This window comes from Xiphias gladius, chromosome 18 (genome assembly GCF_016859285.1).
Source record: "Xiphias gladius isolate SHS-SW01 ecotype Sanya breed wild chromosome 18, ASM1685928v1, whole genome shotgun sequence".
NCBI lineage: Eukaryota > Metazoa > Chordata > Actinopteri > Istiophoriformes > Xiphiidae > Xiphias > Xiphias gladius.
Window position 1 is genome coordinate 8457407 of NC_053417.1, and position 21883 is coordinate 8479289.

Sequence of the window (21883 nt, forward strand, 5' to 3'; positions counted from 1 at the left end):
TTAGCAGACATGTTAGCAAACAGTTGGCTATTTAGAGATCCAACAGACACAGAGCAACATGACCATATATTTGGACTCATATTTCTTTCCACCTGATTAATTTAAGTCCGATATTCACTCTCCTTTAACTCTGTTTTGGTCTCCATCATCTTACTCCTTGGCTGCTAGAGGCTCCATTATGAGTGTTGCTAGAAAGTAGCCCGCTCAGAGCCTAGAGCCCAGAGCCCACCCAATCACCGTAAAAGTCATCTAAGTAGTTGGATATTAAAACACAGGTTCTGTGCTTCAGCACATTAAATGTGAAATAAAATAAAGGATGCTCAAATGCTAGGTCTCTGGAGATACAGCCCTTTTAACACATAGTGCCCTAGGTTTAGGCGTTTGAAAGTAATTGCACAGATACACATGTAGTCAAACAAAATCATCATATTTGATATTTTGTGGAAAATCCTTTGAAGTCAATGACTGCCTGCTGTGTTTGACTTGCAGACACCAGCAGACGCTTTAGATCTTCCCTGGTGATGATCTCCCAGATGCTCTCCACTGCAGCCTCCTTCAGCTCTTGCTGGTTGTGGGATCTCTCTGCCTTTAGTCTGGTCGTCAGTAAGTGGAATCCTGCTCAGTCGGAATAAGGTCAGTTGATTTGACTCGGCCAGTCAAGGATATTCCACGTCTTCACCCTGAAAAGCTCTGTAGTTGCTTTGGCTGTATTTTTAGGGTTGTTGTCCTGCTGAATGATGAAATTTTAATGTTGTGGCTGATCGGTGCACGTAATTAATGTTAATAATATTGAGAGCAGGCTCCAATTAAGAGCATGTTTACAAAATGTCTGACTTTGATAGGCTGAGATAAACTGACAAAGACAGCATTAAGTCTCTTAAGTCTCTTAAGTCTTCTTTTGCACCAGTTCACATGCAAAAGTCTATTATCAACTTCTCTTGCAACAAGACACAAAAGTATGTTGAACTAACAGTTTTACCTTGTGGAAGTTAAGTTAGGGTTCTGGAGCTGAAGCTGCCTTTATATTTTCCAGCTTCCACCCTGTGTCTGGAACACAGAGAGGAAAACAGAGGGTAAAAAACAACACATAAGCAGAAAAGCCAAATCCTCATTTGGCTTTTCCGTAGGGAAAGTGACCTATTTTTACACCCTGAAAACGAGACAAACTAAATAAAAAGTAACATTTGAAAAGGAAAATAATGACAAAATGTATTACATTTCATATCAATGAATAAAAACTAAATTATAACATAATAAAACGGACAGATGAGCTAGTTTGCAACCTGCATGATTCTTTGGCATCACCCACTGTAGCTAATAATTAGTAAAACAGTTTCCTCTGTCAACTAAAAAATCTTTTGTTCATAACTTTATTTACCTGTTTGACTTGCTGCTCTCCAATTAATAAGAAGCACCTTGCAGGCAGTAACATTCTGTTTCTGTCTGTCATGTTATCTGACATTCTTGGAAGACATTCTTCTGTGGATGAAGATGTAATGTTAATGTTACTTTCAGGCAGCTATCCATTGTGTGGAAGGAATGAGTAAGCTCCAGGATTAAAGTCCGCAGTCAACCATTTAAATCTTCCTCTAAATGTTTTCTAAAGAAATATCACTAAGTTATCCCACATCTCAGATTCTCCTCTCAAGCTAAACCCAGACAGTGAACAGTATTTTAGTGAGCAAGTGACTGAATCCAGTGGCTGAATGATTCACTGTAATGGAGAGAACAGGTAGCTGTGCCAATGTTAGGTGAGCAGGAATGACAGGGTTCTGTTCAAAGAGCTTGAGTTTGGAAATGAATGGCTTTACTGAGGAGAGTCTGTCTGTTGTATTACTGCAGAGCAGAGTGACATCGACACTGTGTGAGAACAATTCATCAGTGCCTTTTTTCAATCACCTACAGATGAGAACAATACAGGTAATAATGTTAACTGTACAGAACAAAACCTAAAATCTCACTGATGACTAGACTAAATTATCTGAAGTTTTTGTTCCTAAAACTAGACTAAAACTAACAAGTATTAAAGGACTCAAATTTGACTTAATTTTTGTCAAAAGACCAAAACTTAATCCAAATAAGGTGCCAAAATTAACACTGACACACACTCACCCTCTCATTACCTGCCACTAATTTCTGTGCAATGGCATGACCTGCAATGCTGCCATAATTTATCATTTTTATTGATAGGAGTGGGTTCCGATAGCTGGTTCCCAATATAGTACCCAGTATAGTGTCTTCTTTGTTGACTGACTGAATATGCATCCAGTCTTTTTTAGTTTTCACAATAAAACTTTAAATTCTGCAACAAACAACGAGGTAAAAAGTCATTATCATTTCATTATGGCCTAATTAAAAGAATCATTCTATTTTGCTTCTGTCCTCAGCCCTGCCTCTGCCTGGTTTACATCTGTCTCCCGTGCAAAGTCTTGCTCTCCGACTGACTGACAGTTGGACTGTAATGGAGAGGCAGGAGCTTTCGAAGGGGGTTTCATAAAGTGCAGTTGTCAGGGATGGTTTGACAGCTCTGCTGGGAGTGGTATATGACATGGCCTCATTGGAAATGATTTCTGTAGCCGAGAGATAGAAACATCACCTTCTCTTTCTAATTGCTAAGGGAAGGACCAAGGAAAGGGTACAATAACACGTTAACCGTGTACAAGAAAAAGTATAAACATTGTAACAATGTATTATTTTAACATTGTGTAAAGTGACACATGGTTCTTTGTCTCCATTTCAGCAGTTTAAAAATGCAAGGCATTGATTTGGCATTTCTGGCAATTCATGTTCTCCAGGTAGCACTGTATTGTTTTATCTCCTCCTAAACAATTCTCAGAGCATTTATCATTCCATTTTTCTTCTGGTGTCAAATGGACCTGAACTCAAAAAATCTCAGCATCAGTGAATTAGCCCTTGCTAATGGACTACTCTGCACACACACACAACATAATGTTTTACATGACTCAGCCTTAATGCAAACTTTCTGCTTACTAAAAGAGTTGCTCTGCATCAGCAGGAATGTTTATGGTACCATCCTCCCAAAAAAAAAAAAAAAAAAAAAGGTTGGGTGCAAGTAGACAGTGAAATACATAATGGTTTTTGATTACGTGAGCTGTTGTATGAGTGCATGTGAACTGCTTCTCGGCTTGGGCGTTATGAACACTGTTGCTACAATACATCTATACTGCACAGGGACAGGTGCTTGACACAAAGTAAATTCCAGTGGTTTAAGGATGATGAGAAGCCCTTAGTGTGAAGGAGGCTTCATCTGTCTCTTTGGTCATGTATGCTAAGCTGGTGGTTTCTACCTTAATAACTCAAAACTCAACCCCCATGTACAGAGAACCGGACCTCCCTGACAAGGATCAGCTCCAACCAAAGAGAGCCAGGGAGGGGACGGAGAAAGGGGGGGCAGGGATGAGAGAAATCATGATGTCGTAAAAACTACTGAATCACTTAAGTGAAGTGACTACTTGCCCTGTGAACTGGCTTTCCAAAGCTGGGGCAGATTGTAGAGCAGACAGACAACAGCAAAGTAACTGGTAACATTAATGGAGTGAGTATAAGAGCACTAAATACCAGTGAGTTGTCTGTAGGTCAACAAGAATGATCTGTAGCCATTGAGATCTTATTTTAATGTTAATAAGTGGCTGACATATTTGTTGATACCAAAATACTTGCAATAAGCTAATATCAGCCACTATACCAGCCTGGCCAATGTAGTATTGCAGGATTTTTTTTTTCTGGACAACACATAATGACACAGAGAAGAAACAAAACCTATGGGTAAATCATAAAATGACCATAGTCAAACAATAAAACTTTTATGCATGAAAAGAGTAGATAAAAAATTAAACAAAACTAAAATATTGGTGACAGACATCTTTTTTGACCAAACGTTGTTGATGGATAAAGGATTAGGGGAGGTCAAAAAATCTTTAAGAATTATACTTTGAGGACCATAAATGTATACTAGCAATCTGACCAGTTGTCAAGATATTTTGTTCTTAGCCCCTTCTTGTTGGACCTGGGGATGAATGATTCATGGGGCTGAGAACAGGAAAGGGGAACTGAAATACGTTTAAGGGATTGTAGATATTTATGGGGTCAGAGCTGTAGTTAAGCTCGTTTCAGGGACCCAAGATTTTCTCAGGGTGCTCCTGGCTGTTAGACTGCATTTGTCATATGCTCACTGATCTCAGACAGCAGCAATGGACAGGAGGTGGACTATTTCAGCATAAACTAAAACAGAGTCAGTAAAATTAAGTTTTGCTGATTCTGTTTTAGTTTATGCTGAAATAGTCCACCTTAATAACTCAACCCCCAGTTTTTCATGCACAGTCCAGATTAGGTTACAAAAACAAATCTCTCTCGAAATCATAGCCCACATGTTCTATTGTAATGCAAACTCCAATCACACGTCAAACACACATCATTCAGTGTACTGCTGAGCAGATAGAAATCTCTAGTGTTGACATCTTTACTCTAGCATTTCAATGCTATTGCTCTGGGCTAAAAAAATTGATGACTTAAGAGTGAAAACAAATTGATGTGCATCCTAATCTGCATATTGATTGGGAACTTCATCAGGCATCCCTAATGAGCACACAAAAAGACTTTGAAGATGAGATTTGTGATTATGATGAAGTTTCCTTTCAGAATCATACGTGGCTGTCCAAATCAAGATCCACACTTATTTAAATGTAATCAATTGCTATTTTCCTTCACATCTACAAGTGGGAGTGCTCTCTACAGATGTTTACTTGGTGGATGTTTTTGAAGCTGATTTAAATAACAACCTCATGTCATGTTTAAAATGCTTGGATCAGTGCAGTGTCTGTTTTTGCAGTTGTTGCTGAATGACTTGTCAGAAACTGTGTAGCAAATCTTAATCATGACAAACTGCCAATCCTATAGCAATGCTGCAAGCAGAACTAAAACTGTGACAAGGACTCCTCATTGCAATATAAAGCCAACAAACAAGCAAAAAACAATAAGAAAAAATTAAAAACAAAACATATACTGACTACACTTACTGACAAATTCCTTGGCTCCGGGGGACTCCACCAGAGAGCTTGTACATTTTTTAGAGAATTTTTTAAAGAGTTCTGCCTTGCAATGTGGTTAGTTTGTCCTCATTCCCTTGTGTGTTGTAATCCCATACCTAAGAAAGGCTTTTTCTTCCAGGGCATGTGTGTCCACCGGTGTCCCTGAGTCAACCATGGCTGCAGCAAACCAATTAAGTGCTGGTCTGGAGTCTCATCCGCACCTGACTGTCAGCCAGCACCTCCTACCTTCCCCAGCAAAAAAAGTATCAATGTTGTAAAAGTGTGCTTACACTAGACACTCAGGCCTGTTATAGCACAACACTGAGGAGCCCACCACCACTGTGGCCCCTTAGTAATCACTTGTGCTATCTAACCTTGCTAAATAAATGAATGAACACTTCATGTTTTAATAGACAACTTAATTCTTCATTTTTGAATTTGCCTTTGGCCATCATAAATATCCTTAAATGAAAACATACACCCCTGAGAAGACTGTTCATCTCAAGTCAGAAAGGCAACTGACAAAGCAGCATTGCCATTAACTGTAGTAATATGTACTTATTTATTCAACAGGTACTCTTAAAGCAGCAGACACATAAGCATAGTATAGAGGCAAATAAAAACAACAACAACAAAAAAATCAGCAGAAGCCAATTTGTAATTTGGACAATAAAGAGATACAATACAGTAAAAGTACACAGATAAATTGTTGAGGGACAGGGCCACTCATGACTACCTAATTGATTACTTCCAGGAAACTTTTTTAAAACTGTATTTAAAATGTTCCTATGTGTAATCAGGTGTAAGTTATAGGGGTAAGAAAGTGAGGAAAGGCTGTCTAGGAGATTTTGCGATTGAATTACCTTTTGAATTACCCTCTGAAGCATCCACAGTCATTGAGCAGCAAGCCCTAGGAGGTTTGATCATGTTTCTTAGACATGGCAGCCTGGGCATGTAAAACTTTATAAATAAGTTAAATGTTTGCAAATTTAATGATAGCAGCAGTTAAAATGTTCAACTTCTTTAAGATGCTGAAATGTAAGTGGCAGTGACTTGATTGTTAAAAGATCACTGAATTCATAAAAATATTCACAGTGAGGAATTGCAGCCAGTTTTTAATGAACGTAACTCTGTATACATTTGCTTTAGCTGCTCTGGTCACCATGTCTAATGCACATTTTTCAGACTAAGTAGGAATATAAGGTTACGACACTGGACCTCAGGGACTTATTATCTATGTAAACATTGGAAAATACACCGTCCACTTTCTGCTAAAGGTCAACAGGACCATATATAAGCTGAAGGGAAGCTGTTAAATAAATGAATATTGTGTGGACAATTCAAGAACATAGAGGAAGAAAGAACAGAAATAGACTTGGCAGCCACTCAGTTACAATGCATTTTGTTGCTGTTCTCAGCAGCAACTTCCAAAACCTCTTGTAATGGATTGTCCATTGATTTTTAGATTGAGTTGATGAACCCTCCAACCTGGACAAATGAAGGCACAGTTTTCCTATCAGTGAGTGTTTTCAAGTCAGTTTATTGTAGGTTTAAATAGGTGTGCTGAAATTAAAGCGATTTTCTCTTAGCCTTTATGTCAGGGATAAAAACCAAGAAAGAGTTACACAATTGTATTTGTAGTGTGGAGGCATTTATTACCATCATGACACATGTTACTCAGACAGTATTATCCTATGTGTATAATAGATACTTAAACTAGGCTGGGTGGACAGATGAGCTGTTGCTCATCAAGAAACAGCTCCAACATGTAATTGCCACTTTCGTCACTAGCCAGTCCCAGCTTTACTGAGCCCAGTGTTTTCTTGCAGAGGTTGATGAGGACAAAACCTAGGTGCCAAATATTCACAGTGAGGAATTGCAGCCAATTTCCATTTCTGGCTGCTTCAGAAATGGAAATATAGTGAACTCTCACATCTTTGCTAATTTCTCTGTAATATTTGATAGCCTGAAATCTGAACAAGAAGAGCTAAACCAGGTGTGAGATACTTTAAGACAAAGGCAGACAGGTGTTGGTTATTTCCAGCCCTCAATGTTATGATTATAAGATTATAAACTGTCCCTGGTTTTGAAATTGAGGTGCAGTTATAAGATTCCCTCTGCAAAATCAGTGTTTTACCTGTTGGTAAAAGAAAATCCATTAATGATTTCATCAGTTTGTAACCTTTTTGGTGTTTGTCTAATGTTTACCATCTATTTACTGAGGTCTTCCACGTACATTTTTTTTGCTGTTCATCCTTTAATATGTTTTTCCATTTCTTGCTCATTAACAGTGTTCCATTCTTGGTTTGGTTATACAAGATGTATTTTATGTTTGTCTGGGTGTAGAAATAGCCAACTACATTAAAGATCTTTATTTTAACTCTTTAGCTGAACTGGAATACTGGTACATTAATAGCAAACAAACACCTACATCACAATATCCCATTATAGAAAAAGTTTGACATTCTGGGAAACACACATTCATTTTCTTGCGTGGAGGTAGGTGAGAGGATGGATACTGCTCTGGGTACCGTAAGTATGGCGCTACTGCCAATGGTAGGCTAACTTAGATTAGCATGTCTGGAGATACAGGGAAACAGCTAACCTGGCCTTGTCAAAAGGTAACAAATTTGAACCTCCAAGCACTTCTAAAGATTGATAGGTAAGACATTAAATCTCGTTTGTTTAATCCATACAAAAAACTGAGGTTTAATAACAATAGATCAATGTTTTACAGGGGGTTGTATGTTACGCTCTATTTCTTGGTTTATGTACAGATTAAACAAAAGCTTTAGGGGTGCTGGTAGGTGGAGTTTGTTACCTTTGGACAGAGCCAGACTAGCTGTTTCCCCCCCTTTCCAGACTTTGTGTTAATCTAAATTAACAGGCTGCTGACAGTAGTTGCATCCTTACTGTTCAACAAGTGGTTTCAATCTTCTCATCCAACTCTCCGCAAGAAAATGAATTTAGTGTATATCCCAAAACTTTCCCATAACTTTTCCTTTAAACAGGATAATGTGATCATAGTTCTGTCCCTTACACTGAGGGATGATAGGATGACCTGAAGATGTGGCCTCAGTTAGCAATAACAATCTAGTATTAAGCTATTTTAGCTTCAGCTAAGTAATGTGATTTGAGACTTACAGGCTCCAACTTGGCTCTATGTCTGCATTGACATAAACAAGGTTCCATTCCACCTCCTTTAATTAAACAAACTTGACCTTTTTTCTTTTCAAGTACATATAAGCCTGAGACATTTTCAGATTGTTCATGGCTTCACCGTTAGTAGCAGCAGAGTACAGTAGCTAAATATGCTACTACGTCATCTGTTGCTTCCTCGGGTCATCCAACCATCCCTCAGTAGTAGAGAGCAGAAGTATGATCATATTACCCTGTTTAAAGTGTGACAGGTGAAGGGTTATTTTCATATGTTTTTATATTATTATTATTATCTTACTATGAGATTAAAAGAAACCAGCTTATGGTGCTTATTAAACTCAGGTACTTGTACTAAATAGAGGTGTTATTCTGCAAAGAATGCACCCAAAGATATATGGTTGTCTATATGTGAAAAAAAAACCCTTATATGGAAATGGCATGACAATTTGAAAAACCGTCCTTGGTTGCCGTGTATTGTCTTGTCTTTTTCTACCTCTTTTTCTACAGATAAGTCATTAAATAGGGAGAGTCAATCATGTTCAGAGTGAAATGTCCGTACGAGGGAGGCACATACCTGAGGAATGACGGAGGTCTCAGCCAATAAGAAGATGGCCGTGCTGACAATGTTTTTTACTTTATTTAAACTTAATATCTGCTGGACCAGGGAGAGAATAGTCACTCAGACTTTGTGAACTGATGTGAATGCTGTATGCTTGTCAGGGATGCATAATGTGGTCCAGAGCTCTGTAAGCAACCTCAATCTTTAAGACACTGCTGTATTTTAATATATAGATGTGAATTTAACTTTTTGCGTCCTGCATACTTCACTAAACGAATGCGCGAGTCCTGATGTTTTGAAGGATGGACTCAACACGGGCTATGTTCCCACATCATTTATTTCCCAAAACCTCTAGGAAAAGTGAAGACACCTGTTGCACAGCACTAAGTCTCACAGATGCTGGTACAGTAAAATTATGGGCACAACTTCCGGTATTGTCCATAATTCACTCAAGGTATCATAAGGTTAGGAATAATATGTATACTGTAAGTTATGAGAAAATAACATAACTGCCAGCTGATCACACAAGATAATTCCCTGTCATTACCTCTAAGTTAGAGATTTCTGTGTGATATCTGCTATAACTACCTAGTTTAAATGATTATGTGTAACTTCATTGTTTGCGCTGCTGACTAAAGGGGAAACTTCAACAAATGTGTTTTTGGCATTTAAGAATATCTGTAGGAAAGGAGAAATGATGCACTTAAAGGTTACTGGCTAAAACAACTGTCCATGGTGATCAACTGGGGTGGACACAAAGTGAGGAGAGTGGACTTTTTTTTATACAGAAATAATCTGTTCACCATGGTAACAACATCGCTTTGTAGCCCAAGGCCAGCTCAATGATTTGGCTTCACAGTGCCAGTATTGTCGGCAGCCAGTCATTGCTTTGGTAGAAACAACTGTCACTGCCGCATCACAACTCAATAGCTCTCTCAGCCCGCACTCTTTTCCCTGCTATTCACATTTGTAAAATGTTGTACTAGCACTTGGCAACTGTCAATGGCATTTAAATTCCATGATAGTTGCCTACTTAAAATAATTGAAGACATCGCAACATAAATCACTGTCGTGATATACTGTAATCCATCTACCAGATTAGGATCTGTTTTTAATGGGTGTCATTTTTACATCCATTTTCATTTTAACCCTGCTGCCAGTTTGATATTGTATGATCCCTGCCTTTGTGGTTTTTGGTCACCCTTATTTTGCCCTCAGGGAGTAATGGGCTATGACTCATAGTGCATCCAGTCTTGTCAAAATGAAGTCGTAGAATCTCAGGAAAACTGCAATCCGGATGACTTCCTCTCCATCTCAAGGGCTCCTTAATGGGTCACTAAAGGTCAAGTGCAGCAAGTCACCTGAACCTACGTATTGACATTTACCACTTGTACAGAGCTTAGGGAACACTGGGAGATCTGAGGGAGGCATGGAAGAGATGTTACAGCAACAACAAAGAATATGACCTCCCATGGGGAATCCAGGACCTTTCATTTAATATTTAATATCTTCGTGTTTACCTGGCCTGCAGAGACCTTCCACTGGCATGTAATGTGGGATTTTCTGCTCCCAGACTATCAAGATGTCCTGAGTTATTATATTAAAAAATGAATCTACTGCATTTATAATCTGATCAATTTCATGCCGCATTTCTTAACTGACCAAATCGGACAAAGAAATTCTCTTCTGACTTTCCAGCAGTCAAACTTAATTCAGCCCTCAGGCTATTACTGGATATCCATGTATGGATAAATCTTGAGTACGACAAATATTTTTATGAAGCATATAGGAAATAATATGCACCCCTCAAAATAGCACGAATTAACATAGTTTAAGAGGTATAAACTGAAGTCACAACTGAAAAATTAACTACTTTAAAACCTCCCAATACATTCACATGTGTGGTGTGTCTATGGTGTAAATATGTTGAAAAAAAATCATTGTAAATTGTAATAAAACAGCTGTTTGTTAGCTGTTTGAGATACTCCTCACAAGGACAGATTTAGAGAGAAACAAATATCTTATCTGTAATAATGCTCTATATAGCGCAAGTACATGGTTCAACAAATATTGATAACAGATAAAAGTTTTTAAATTAATATTTTCCTTGAATTTATATGGATCTCTCTCAGTTTTTCCAATCACCAAGATTTTATCAGTCAAGGAAACCCCTCTGGAAATCAGGAGCCACTTGTGAATTCTACATAATTACATAACTTTCATAATTACATAATTTTCTGTTTCTTTCCTCAAATAAATGACTTGGTACCTTGGGTGTGTTGTCTCAGAACATCATTTATTTTAATTTGAAAATTAGAAAAGTTTGAATTAGAACAAATAATGGCCTTGATTTATATGACTCTATTCTGCATGTGCTACAAATTTGAATTTAGCTGTAAAAAGTAAAAAGTTTAATCCAGTTTTTATGCACATAAACTACTGTAATGATCATTTGTTTGGAATGGTACCCATTTGTCTACTGGTGATCGCTAGAGTATAAAACTTCAATCACCTTTTTAGCTAGTGCTAAAAATATGAATTCTTATAACAAGGTTGAATTAACACAGACCATGAAATAAATTTGAGTATTCATTCCAAGGGCTCTGTGACAGCATTTGGCTTAATAACATCAATGAATAGGGCTGCTGGGCTGAGCCAAAAGCTGCAGTAGGGATCAGTGAAGAAAAGGAATCTTTTACAGCTCCTATTGTTATTAATAGAACCTTATTAATTACTCACTGAGGTATTAAATATAGCAGACAACAGGCCTCTGCTCAGCTGGAGTGCGGAAGCCATGCAACACTGCTGAGTTGGAGCTGGCCCTGGAACAGCTGCTCAGGCCTCAAACACCTGAGTCCACAATGGGCCAAGCAGACACAGATCTTCCTGCCCTCCATCAGCTGTGGACTAGCACTGGATTTTCCGTTTCCTTGGCTGTGCAAAATGCAGTGGCAACACCAATCTGCAAGCTTCTGAAGATGCATACAGGACATTCATTTGGCCTTTTAGATCTAAATGGAGTATTCAGCGTGTTAGCTTGCTTTCCACTGATGTGATTCATTAGATAAAAAATGGAAAAAAGGGACTTTAAGTTATTCTCAACTTCAAAACAGACAACTAAAAGATTGGAAAGATGACATCAGAAAAGAGCTTAGGTATCCACGTGGATATAGGGAGACCAGGGCACCATAGTTTTTGAATGCTAACAAATGAATTGTTTAGTTTTGTTAAAAACATTCAGATTCTGCAACAAGACTTGTAGTATATACTTATTTAACTTAGAATATGGATAGTAATCCCAAGAATGCCTTTCACTTCTCAGAAAGATCAATGAAAGAAACCTTTAACAAGAAATTGCATTGATTCACAGAAGCTACCATGGCTAACTAGAACAGCAGCTTCTGAAACTCAGGAGTCTCTAGAAAATCAAAGCTTTAGAATACTGCTTAAAGAAAAATAAGGTGTGAATGGCAACATCAAAAGAACATTATGTGTGACATTTTTAAACGTCAATATAATCCATAATTGGCTAAATAAATCAGACCATGCTCTAAACAACCCTTTAGTTGTTTATTTTATACTAGCAATGCTGCTGCTAGTCTTAATGGATCAAAAAAATTAGTGAGAGATGCAGATTGATATGGTGACCCGAGGAAATAATAAGTATAAGGCAAAATCAAGAATATGCACTGCATCAGTGTTAAAGATTTCTAGCAAATAAACAGTCAAGCTTAGCTTACTGTTATGTTCAAAAGGGGCCGAGTTAGCGGGACAGGAGTATTGTTTGGCTTAAGAGGGTGAAGAAGAAGCTACAACTAGAATTCTAATTCTGAGTGAAATCACACTATCATTTGTACTTTAGGAGTTGATTGTATGTTCATAAACAGGTGAAAAGTTGAAAGGTAAGCTTACAGATATCTTACTGTGTATGACTAATAAAAGTTTCCTGTTATCATCTCAATAGCCTCTTATGTTAAAAAAGCAATACATGTTAGTAAGTAATGGTGCAAACAACATTGTAGTTGGTTTGTTACAGAAATAAGCCTGAAATGAAATGCCAAAAAAACACAACCACTTCCTGCAAAAGCACTCAAGCTCTCGTCCTTGAGTTCATAATGGTTGTATGACCTATTGATGTGGCCATCAGCAGTTATGGTCACCGAAATGCAGCAGCCCTCACAGCAGATGATAGAAATACACATCTTGCCTCTTAGGTACAGCAAAATGCTTTTATGCTGTGACAGAATTGCATATACATGTTCCCTTTATCGCTGGGCTAATGTGCCACACTACATTAGAGCCATTCCACAATCTGCATGTACTGAATATGCATCAGGCAGAGGAGGGCATGTACTGTGTGGATGCAGCATCTGTCTTCTTTGTTTCCAGTGAGTGGACCATTTTCTGATGCCTAGTGACAAGCACCACAGTTCACATCACAGGCAGGTTTCCAGCCGTGTGGCGTACAATGGGTAACACACTCGTTATGTTGTTGAGGAACACAGTGCTCACTATAACATGAAAAAGTAACAACAAGGCAATGTGTCGTACTTGACCTCTGAATCGGACATTGTTAGAGTTTGGTGTTCATTCCACCATCATTTATCCCATACTGTTACATTTATCGTCAGTTTAAAAAAGAAACTAACGTAAAATTCATGAGAAGACTTTTTGGTAAGTTGCGAAGAGAATCTATAGAAGAATAAACAATTTCAGCAAACAGGATTTTGTCTCAACATCAAGCGATTACCAACAAAACACTCTTTCAGGATAGAGAGCAAATCTGCAGTGCAGTGTTAGATGATCTTTACAAAAGCGACTTTTAGAAAAGTGAAAATAACAGACACACTCTACCACTCACAGAGGACCCTCACCCACTCATTGAAATTGCCTGTACACCGCAGCATTGCCGGTTCTCTCCATTTCTGTAACCTTTCATGGAATGTGATGAAGGATCAATAAAATTGTAACGGCTGCAGCAATGGATGCAGTGCTCTCATTTATTGATCGTAGGTTGTCTGTGGCTGTAGTCAATAACCTGTAGATGTAACTGCGGACCAGAGGCAGGACAATCAGTGCAATCTCACAAGGCTTTTACAATGTGCATTCCACATAGGCTTGCCATTAACAGATGATTACATGGCTTGTGAAATGCTCAATAACAAATCTAAAGGCGGCTATAATGATAAAAGTTACTTTGTTGCTTTGGCGGGATTCAATCCTGAATGCCACAGTGCATGTAAAAGGGACATTACGTAATCTATAAAGTTTATTGACCTATTACATTTATTGACCTCTTTTAGCAACCAATAGGAATTGCAGGCCTTTATTTTATCATGCATCACATTTTCCTCATGTTTAATGAGGAAGAGGAAATATATCAGCATAGGAAATACTGGTATCATAATACTACTTGGTCTTTTGCTTTTTTTTTTAGTTGAGAATGATGAGACCTTTTAGTCCCTGTAGCGGATACATTTATGGTTCCTCATTTACAGTAACTTACTTGAAACCACGATCTCCTTAACGGAGTAGTTGCAGTCATATTTTCAATTGTTATAATTCTTTCACAGAAGGTTTTAAAGGTACTGAAAACCTATTATCTCAATAAGCTTTTTGCTATGAGTGATGGAGTACTACATGAGCACAATTTTCTGCCAAAATTAGGACAGTCTAGCTATTTAAATTGAGAGATTTCTGCATTTTTCTTTTTTTTTTCTTTTCTTTGTGCCCCTCTCCTTGGTTTGAATTGGGTGTGTTGCGGACAGATGACAGCTGGTGGACGAATTGTTTTGTTGCTGTCACGGAAATCTGATCAAAACTGCGCCCATGTTTCTGATGTAGCGTATTAGCTGAGTTTTTTATTGTAAAAAAATTGTTGAGCAATACTTTTTTCAGGGGTTTCAAACCTGGTTTTATAGTCAGTAGCGTTCTCTGCAATCTCGACTTCAAAGCAATTATTGATCAAACATTAAACTGACATGTGAGGTGGTTTAATTTTTAAAGATGTCTGCAGGGGTTGTCTGGATGATGCACAGGAAAAACGCAAGCCCATCACTGCAGTGAGCTGCATTCTGTCCCCAGTGGTGGCGTTTCTAGCTTGACGAGCTGCTCCAACAAACACAGTTAGCTCAATTTATGTTCATGGGTGTAGTTTTTAAATGATCCTTTTTATTGTTACCCAAGCTGCATGTCACTGTAGAGATCACACATTAGCAGAAGGATGGTTGTAGAGAAAGGTCCTCCCTGAGTAAAGCAGGCTTTAAAAACCTCAATTCACCAGAATAAGCCTTGATTTACATAACCCATCCATATTCTTAGGAAACCTGTGCCACAGGAGGTTAACTGTCCTAAGCCCTGTTGATTCAGGCCTGTATAGATTGTCTATGATTGTCTGCACTCTGAGGTTAATATATCGATAGTCAATGGATCATCACTGAATTGCCTTATGGCCATTTTCTGTCTCTAAAGACTTTGTCGGAAGCACCAAAATCGGTTACTGGTAACCCAGTCTTTGAGTGATCAACATTCTCTGGCTGTCAGCTAGTAAACCCCTGTGAAAGTGGCCTGACTAAAACAAAAATGCCACTGACTGCACTGATGCAGTTATCAGGTGTTGGGCAGAAAAACTTAGACCTTTAGTGTAACACATACAGCCAAAAAAAAAAGTTAATTAGATTTTTTAAATCAGATATACAATCTCAGAGTTGTTTATCACCACAGAAGCGGCATGTTCCCTCTAATTATTATGTAGTATTGTTTGTGTGAGTCCGTGTTCAACAGTGGGTGCAATTTTTTTCCCAGGCAATTATCTCTCCAGTGTGTTTATTTATCTCACTGTTTCTCCAAGTTGAGCCTAATAAATATGTATGATAAAAAAGTAACCAGGTCTTTTGTTACTTCATGTAGAACTAATTAGAATTTAATGACAGCTTTTAATCCTGCGGAATCTGGTTGGCAACCAATTAATCACAATTTTATGAGCAATATATCGCTACGTTTATCACTTAGGTTATGGCAATATGAATACATTTGTGAATGATGCTACTGTCAAACCCTTTGCTCTGCTGCTGGCCTGTGACTTGGAAGAATGTTTCTGTCTGGTCCTCTTTATATCCAGTTTGGGTTGAGTCAAACTTTAGTAAATACAACCTTTTTTTTTCTTTTGCCATTCAAGGACAGTTAATATTTTATTGATTTTATTAAACTTCTAATGAGTCTGGTTGATTATTGCACCATAAAAAAAAAAGTGAAATTTTAGACAAATTGAAATTGAGTGAACCCACACTTGAAAAGATGAATTTAAAGAATCTCCATTACTTTTTGGCTGGACTGCAGCAGTGAATTTCTGTTGCTGACTGACTGACTGACTGACTGACTGACTGACGAAGTTATACTGTTGGTCAGCCGAATGCGCGTGACAGAGTGATTAAGTTACACTATTGGGCGGCCGGCCGAGTGTTGAAGTTTCCCCATTGGCGGCTGTTCTGTCAAAATGAACTGGCATGAACAGTTTCTATTACATCATCAGGGGGGTGTTTACAGGCAGTGTTGCCAACTTAGTGCCTTTGTCCCTAGATTTACCAACTTTTAACACCCCTTTAGCAACTTTTTGGACAAACATTAGCTACTTTCTGTAGAAGACCTCAACTTCGCACACTGACCATTCACGGTCCAGCCATATACTAGGTTTTGACCTAGTCTTGTTTATACAAGGGTCAATTCATCAGGTAGGATGAGTTAGATCTGGGTAATCAGCCTGCTCTCACATCATGAACATAAAACCCAGTCTTGAGTGAAATATTGGTCAATGAGCCAGTCAATATCACAGTCCTGGCTGCGGAGTACAGTGGAGATGAACTCTATGAGTCAATGTTGGAGCACAACTGCATATTTTCACGCAAGATTTGATTACCCCAGTGACTGTTTTTCTTGGTGCGGGGCCATTTTATATATTTAAGGCTAATTTTAAGGCATTTTTGTTTGTATTACTTGACAATGGGGAGTCATGGGAAATATGGGAAGGGAGGAAGGCTACATCCAAATGTAAAGACTTTCTCTGACTTGCAGACTTGTTCCCAGGAAGTCCACGAGTGCCTAGAGTTGTCCCAAACCACAAGAACTCAGAACAGAGGTTTTTAAACTTTGGGAGGGTCACTAGATGAGGTGAAACGGACAGGTGCATGCTAATGTTCTAAAAACACTTAGAATATATACTATATATATATATATATATATATATATATATATATATATATATAAATAATATACCCATAATTCAAGCACTATGGGTTTGGTAGCATGTGTGGGAATGACAGGATGACAGGATGCCCTGGGTGTGAGGCAATTTAAAGTAGAATTTTAAACACCACATTTTTTTTAAATTTGAAGTTGGGTTACTTTATTTGCACTGTTAACCATGATCAGTACTTTTCATTTGTAGGGATGAGATGATTGGTTGGGGAAAATTACTTTTTTCACTGTGATAACAGTTGTCATCTATTCTCTTCTGACTTACATTTTTGGTTGGAGTGGGATTTATAGACAGTTTGAACTTGTTGGCATTTACACAGCTATAACCACTGCATGTTAGAAGAGCTTAATTCAGTAATGTTGTGCTGGTACATTTTCCCTGACATTAATGATTTAGCATAGTTTGATGGTAGCTTTACAGTTACTTAATTGGCTGAATTGGCTTACATTACTTACAGTATTATTGTTTGGGCAGCTGTATGTTGTGGTGGGCAGTGTTAGTCCAGGTCTGATCATGTGTAACAGGCAGAGTGTGTGGCAGTGTTCAATCAGGGATTCCACTCTGGGTAAGTAAATGTTAATGAAAACTGTAAATCTTTGTATGAAATGATTTTCTGCACTCCAGTCTTAATCTCGTCAGTTCATTGATCCATGCACAGCACTTTTCTGTAGAGATTGTAAACCCCAGTTTAATGAGTGTATTTGTTGCAGAGAAATTACGAGATCACATAACATAAGTCATTTTTTTTTCCTCAGTCCAGGAACACACTGCAATTTGAAACTAAAAAACAATATATTTAAACAATCACATGCAGAAGGGAAATGTATGGCAGCTTGAATCACATGAACCTGACTGCACATAATAAATGGGGTTCCTCTGTTGTTCAATCCCACAGGGAAGCCCCACGAGGGTTCAATGGATTCAAAGTGAGGAGCCAGTGTGGGCACTTAGCAGCCTGCAGGGACAATTTGGCCACATGAGGGTTCATCAAGCAACCAGTCACTGACATCGATAGTGGATGCAGCCACCTCTACAGTCCTCAAGTGCATGCATACAGAACTGAATGCAGCATACAGCCACAGAATTTCACCCATTTTATTTGAACTTCCCGGCTATTATTTCAGTTATTTCACACTAATATCAGGAAATGTAGAGGAACAAAACCACAATTCACACAGTGGGAGTGTGTGTGAGACATCCATTTCAATAAACAGAGCCAATTTAAAATCAAAGATAGAGCATAATTTCTTCACCACTCACCAACTTGATTGCACTGCCACCTCTGAGAGTCACTGGTAGCTGAGAAACTTTAATCTGATGGGTTTAAAATTTAATGATTCCTCTGATATGGGATATTATGCAATTGATTGGAATGTCCTGAACTAATCCACATAACTGTGGATATATTTCAATGTTATTTTGCAGGTGAATCATACCCATCAAAGGCAAATCCTAGTATTCTTCACTTTATTGTCCTATTTTTTACCTTACTCCGTCCAGGTTACAAAGGTAAAGTTAGCGTGACCCACAGTCAGAGTGGCCACAATTGTCAGACTAAGACCCAGGATGAAAAATACCATAGCCCCAAAATAGATCACAGACACTCATTATATAGTATACATAAATACCATAGGACCATTATACAAAATATTGTATAGACATCAATAAAAAGCTGATACACAGGTTATATGTTTTGTAAAGGTGGATCCATTAAACTGTCTGATTGCTTTATTAATTTTAATGTAGTCCTACTGCAGATTAAGGGTCTCATGTGCCATTGTATTATTTAGGATAAAAATATAAAATTGAAATATAATATAGATTAATAAAGGATCAAAGTCAGTGTGGGCAGATAGGCAAGGGATGATACCAGACAGGTTTTATGTTCCATAATTCCACAGGCAAAGAATTACTCGCCGCCAAGAAAACGAGGTGATTTGCCTCTATACATCATCCATAATAATTGTATAACCTAGACGATGTCATTTTTATAGATAACTCGGAGGAAATTATTTCAATCGTATCATGATCACTTGCCAAAAAACTGCCACAAGTAATTAAATTTGTATAATCAGATGTCTGGTGGCTCTGGAAGGCCTTCGATGAGGGTAAAAAAGGCATGATCAGGACACCCCTTGAGCAACCTCATAATTGGGTGTTTAACTTAAGTTATTCACACAGAACCAAAACACATGCAGTTGTATGATCTTATGCATCAGTAGTCCTCCATCAAGGCAAGGCTTAAAAAAGCCTAGAAGACAGCAAAGTATACGACTGAGCCTCGTACCAGTTGCCTTTATCCTCACTTGAACCAGGCAGGTCTTCGCTGATGATTATCAGGCTTTGATAGCAATGATGATAGTTGCACTGAATTGTCTGCCTTGTCACTGTGAGCTGCTCTTCTACCATGTAAGCATTTTGTTTAAATACACAAAGGAATATAACCATAGACATATATGTATTCTTTCAGCACTGTGCAGGTCATTTAATGCTATCACAACTGCAAGATGCACAATTTTCTTTTCATGCTAGGGGACATGACTTCCTGAGGAATGATTTGCCTACAGAGACCTCTGAAGTAATTTACCAGTTAGTTGATTACAGATCCTGGTCTTCAATTTGAATCGTCTCTGTGCTGCTGTTTACCTTTTCCCAACCGCCAGGGCACAAGTGTGGGGAATAGTAGAAAAAGAAAGATCTATTTTTCTCCATCAATTAGCACTATTTGAATTTGGGAAGCTTTGCTATTGTTTTAGCTGTCTGAACTGCTTCATAGGTTGGAGGAAACATTTTCATTTGTTGCTGAGACTATTTTCTGTGGCAGAACAGAAACTGCCAAGTAAATAATTTTAATAGCAAAGATTAATGACTGTTGAGAGTGCTGATAGTCTTTTGGCTGTCTTGATATGCATGCATTTGGTGAGAAATTATATTTTATTATGAGATTAGCAGAGATAGTGCTCTTTTAAATTAAAGAGACAGTTCTTTTTCAAATTTGAGGATGCATTTGCCCCTTTCACACACACACACACACACACACACACACACACACACACACACACACACACACACACACACACACACACACACACACACACACACACACACACACACACACACGCATGCACGCACACTCTGTCTCTCTCTGTTGTCTTGTAACACTTGATTTATTAAGCCTTTGGAAACAATTAAATGTTTTTCTTGAGTTATATACATATTCACCTCAGTTTGTGTCCATTTATGTCCACTTGCACCTTTCCATTGACTTTGTATGCAATCTTACTGCATCTAAATTTCACCTTGTGTTTTCTGAACACACTTTGACCCCATTTTTTGGTTCAGTTTCATGGCATTTTACAAAAGGTGTATACTGTGCTGTATTTTTATGCCCACAGTAAGTGCTTGACATTTTGGTGGTGGGTGAGGGGAAATAATATTACGTTTTCCGTATGTGTTAAATCAGTGCTGTAAGATGAACAATATTACACTCTGGACATACAGTACATCACCACTGTCCTGTAAGAGCACGGTTTGCGGTGTGGGCTTGGAGCAGAGATGGTAACACCAGTTATGCAAGAAGTTGACCATCAGATTGTTTCAGGCAGCCTATCTTAGACTTGCCCTCAAATTTTCACGACTTGACTTGGACTTGCCTAAAGACTCGACTTGCCTTGTACTTGCCCTTTAGAAAATGGACACCTGACTTGGACTTGCTCTTATAGATTTGAGACTTAACCTGGACTTTAATCAAAAGACTTTCAAACAGCTCTCTCCCAAGTGACCAAGCACAAAAGGAATGTAGCTTTAAACAGACATGTTCTCTACACACTAGTCCTACATGTATGTAGCTTATGTCTTTTCAGATTTTAGTGAATGTTCTCCCGGGCAGTTCATTTCTTTCTTCTTGTGATGCCTGCAAAATGAAACATTTGATCAAGCGAGGCTGGGAAATCAACACAGTCCATCTGAGGAACATATGTCAAAATCAGTTGAAATATAATTAGAGCTGCTGCATTATGTTCAGATTCATGACATAACCCCCCCCCCATTTTTCATGACTGTTATAATTCTTAGCCATATGGATGCCATTCTCACTGCCAGTTTTGGCAACGAGGACTATGCCACTTTCCCATTGTGGTGGGGCTGAGATTTTGCACAGATAAATTAAGTGGCTGTGTCATTTGCAGAGTATAAATGGAATGAACCCCAGAATAGAGAGGTCTTTCATCTTTTCTGATAAGACTGTCCTGATTACATCTAAATGTAGAGCAACATTTAGAGGACTATCAATCAAGTGGAGCCATGAAAAAGGGGGTGGGGACTGAAAGAACTTTGCCCCAAAATGGCCTCCCTCCCTTTAATTTCCTGTGACAGTATGCATTAGCTCTCATCACCACCTTACCGCCATTAGACTGGCAAATGATTATGGCTACTGCCTCCACCAGCAGTAGACAGGGAGCTAATGTAGCGTTTTCATGGTATTTTCGTCTCACATCCCACCCCCGTGATGCCGCCTCTGCATCTCTGCCTCTTATAAGTATCTTTTTAGACTTTTTTCACTCTATCAGATTACATTAATTTTCACTCTTCTGAGCCCCATCTGCCTCTCCGGCCCTCAGGGCGAGCCTTTAAAAAGCTGTATGTCTTGATTGTGTTCTCCCCCTGCTAAGTACAGTAACTGGGGTCAGTCAAGCTTCAAACTAACTTAGTGTTTGAGGATCCTCACACAATGGAGATGACTGCCTGTAAGTGTTGTGATGTGTTTGTTTCAGCTCTAGTCCTTTGCAGCCTTTGAAGGATGATGGATTTTTGTTGCTTTAGCAGGATTAGAAGATGGAGTGTTTGTGTGTGTTTGAGATAGAG

The 21883-nt window shown here is 38.4% G+C and overlaps 1 long non-coding RNA gene across 1 annotated transcript in view; it reads right to left on the bottom strand.

Annotated features, from left to right (window-relative positions):
• Positions 1-365: 365 nt before the first annotated feature.
• The window catches only part of LOC120803412, a 138826-nt gene continuing 117308 nt past the window's right edge, over positions 366-21883 (bottom strand). Inside the window, exons 2-4 of the long non-coding RNA XR_005709333.1 lie at positions 1379-1479; positions 980-1047; positions 366-727 (exon numbers count right to left, since the gene is read on the bottom strand). This is a non-coding gene — a long non-coding RNA (uncharacterized LOC120803412). The remainder of the gene's footprint in view (positions 728-979; positions 1048-1378; positions 1480-21883) is intronic.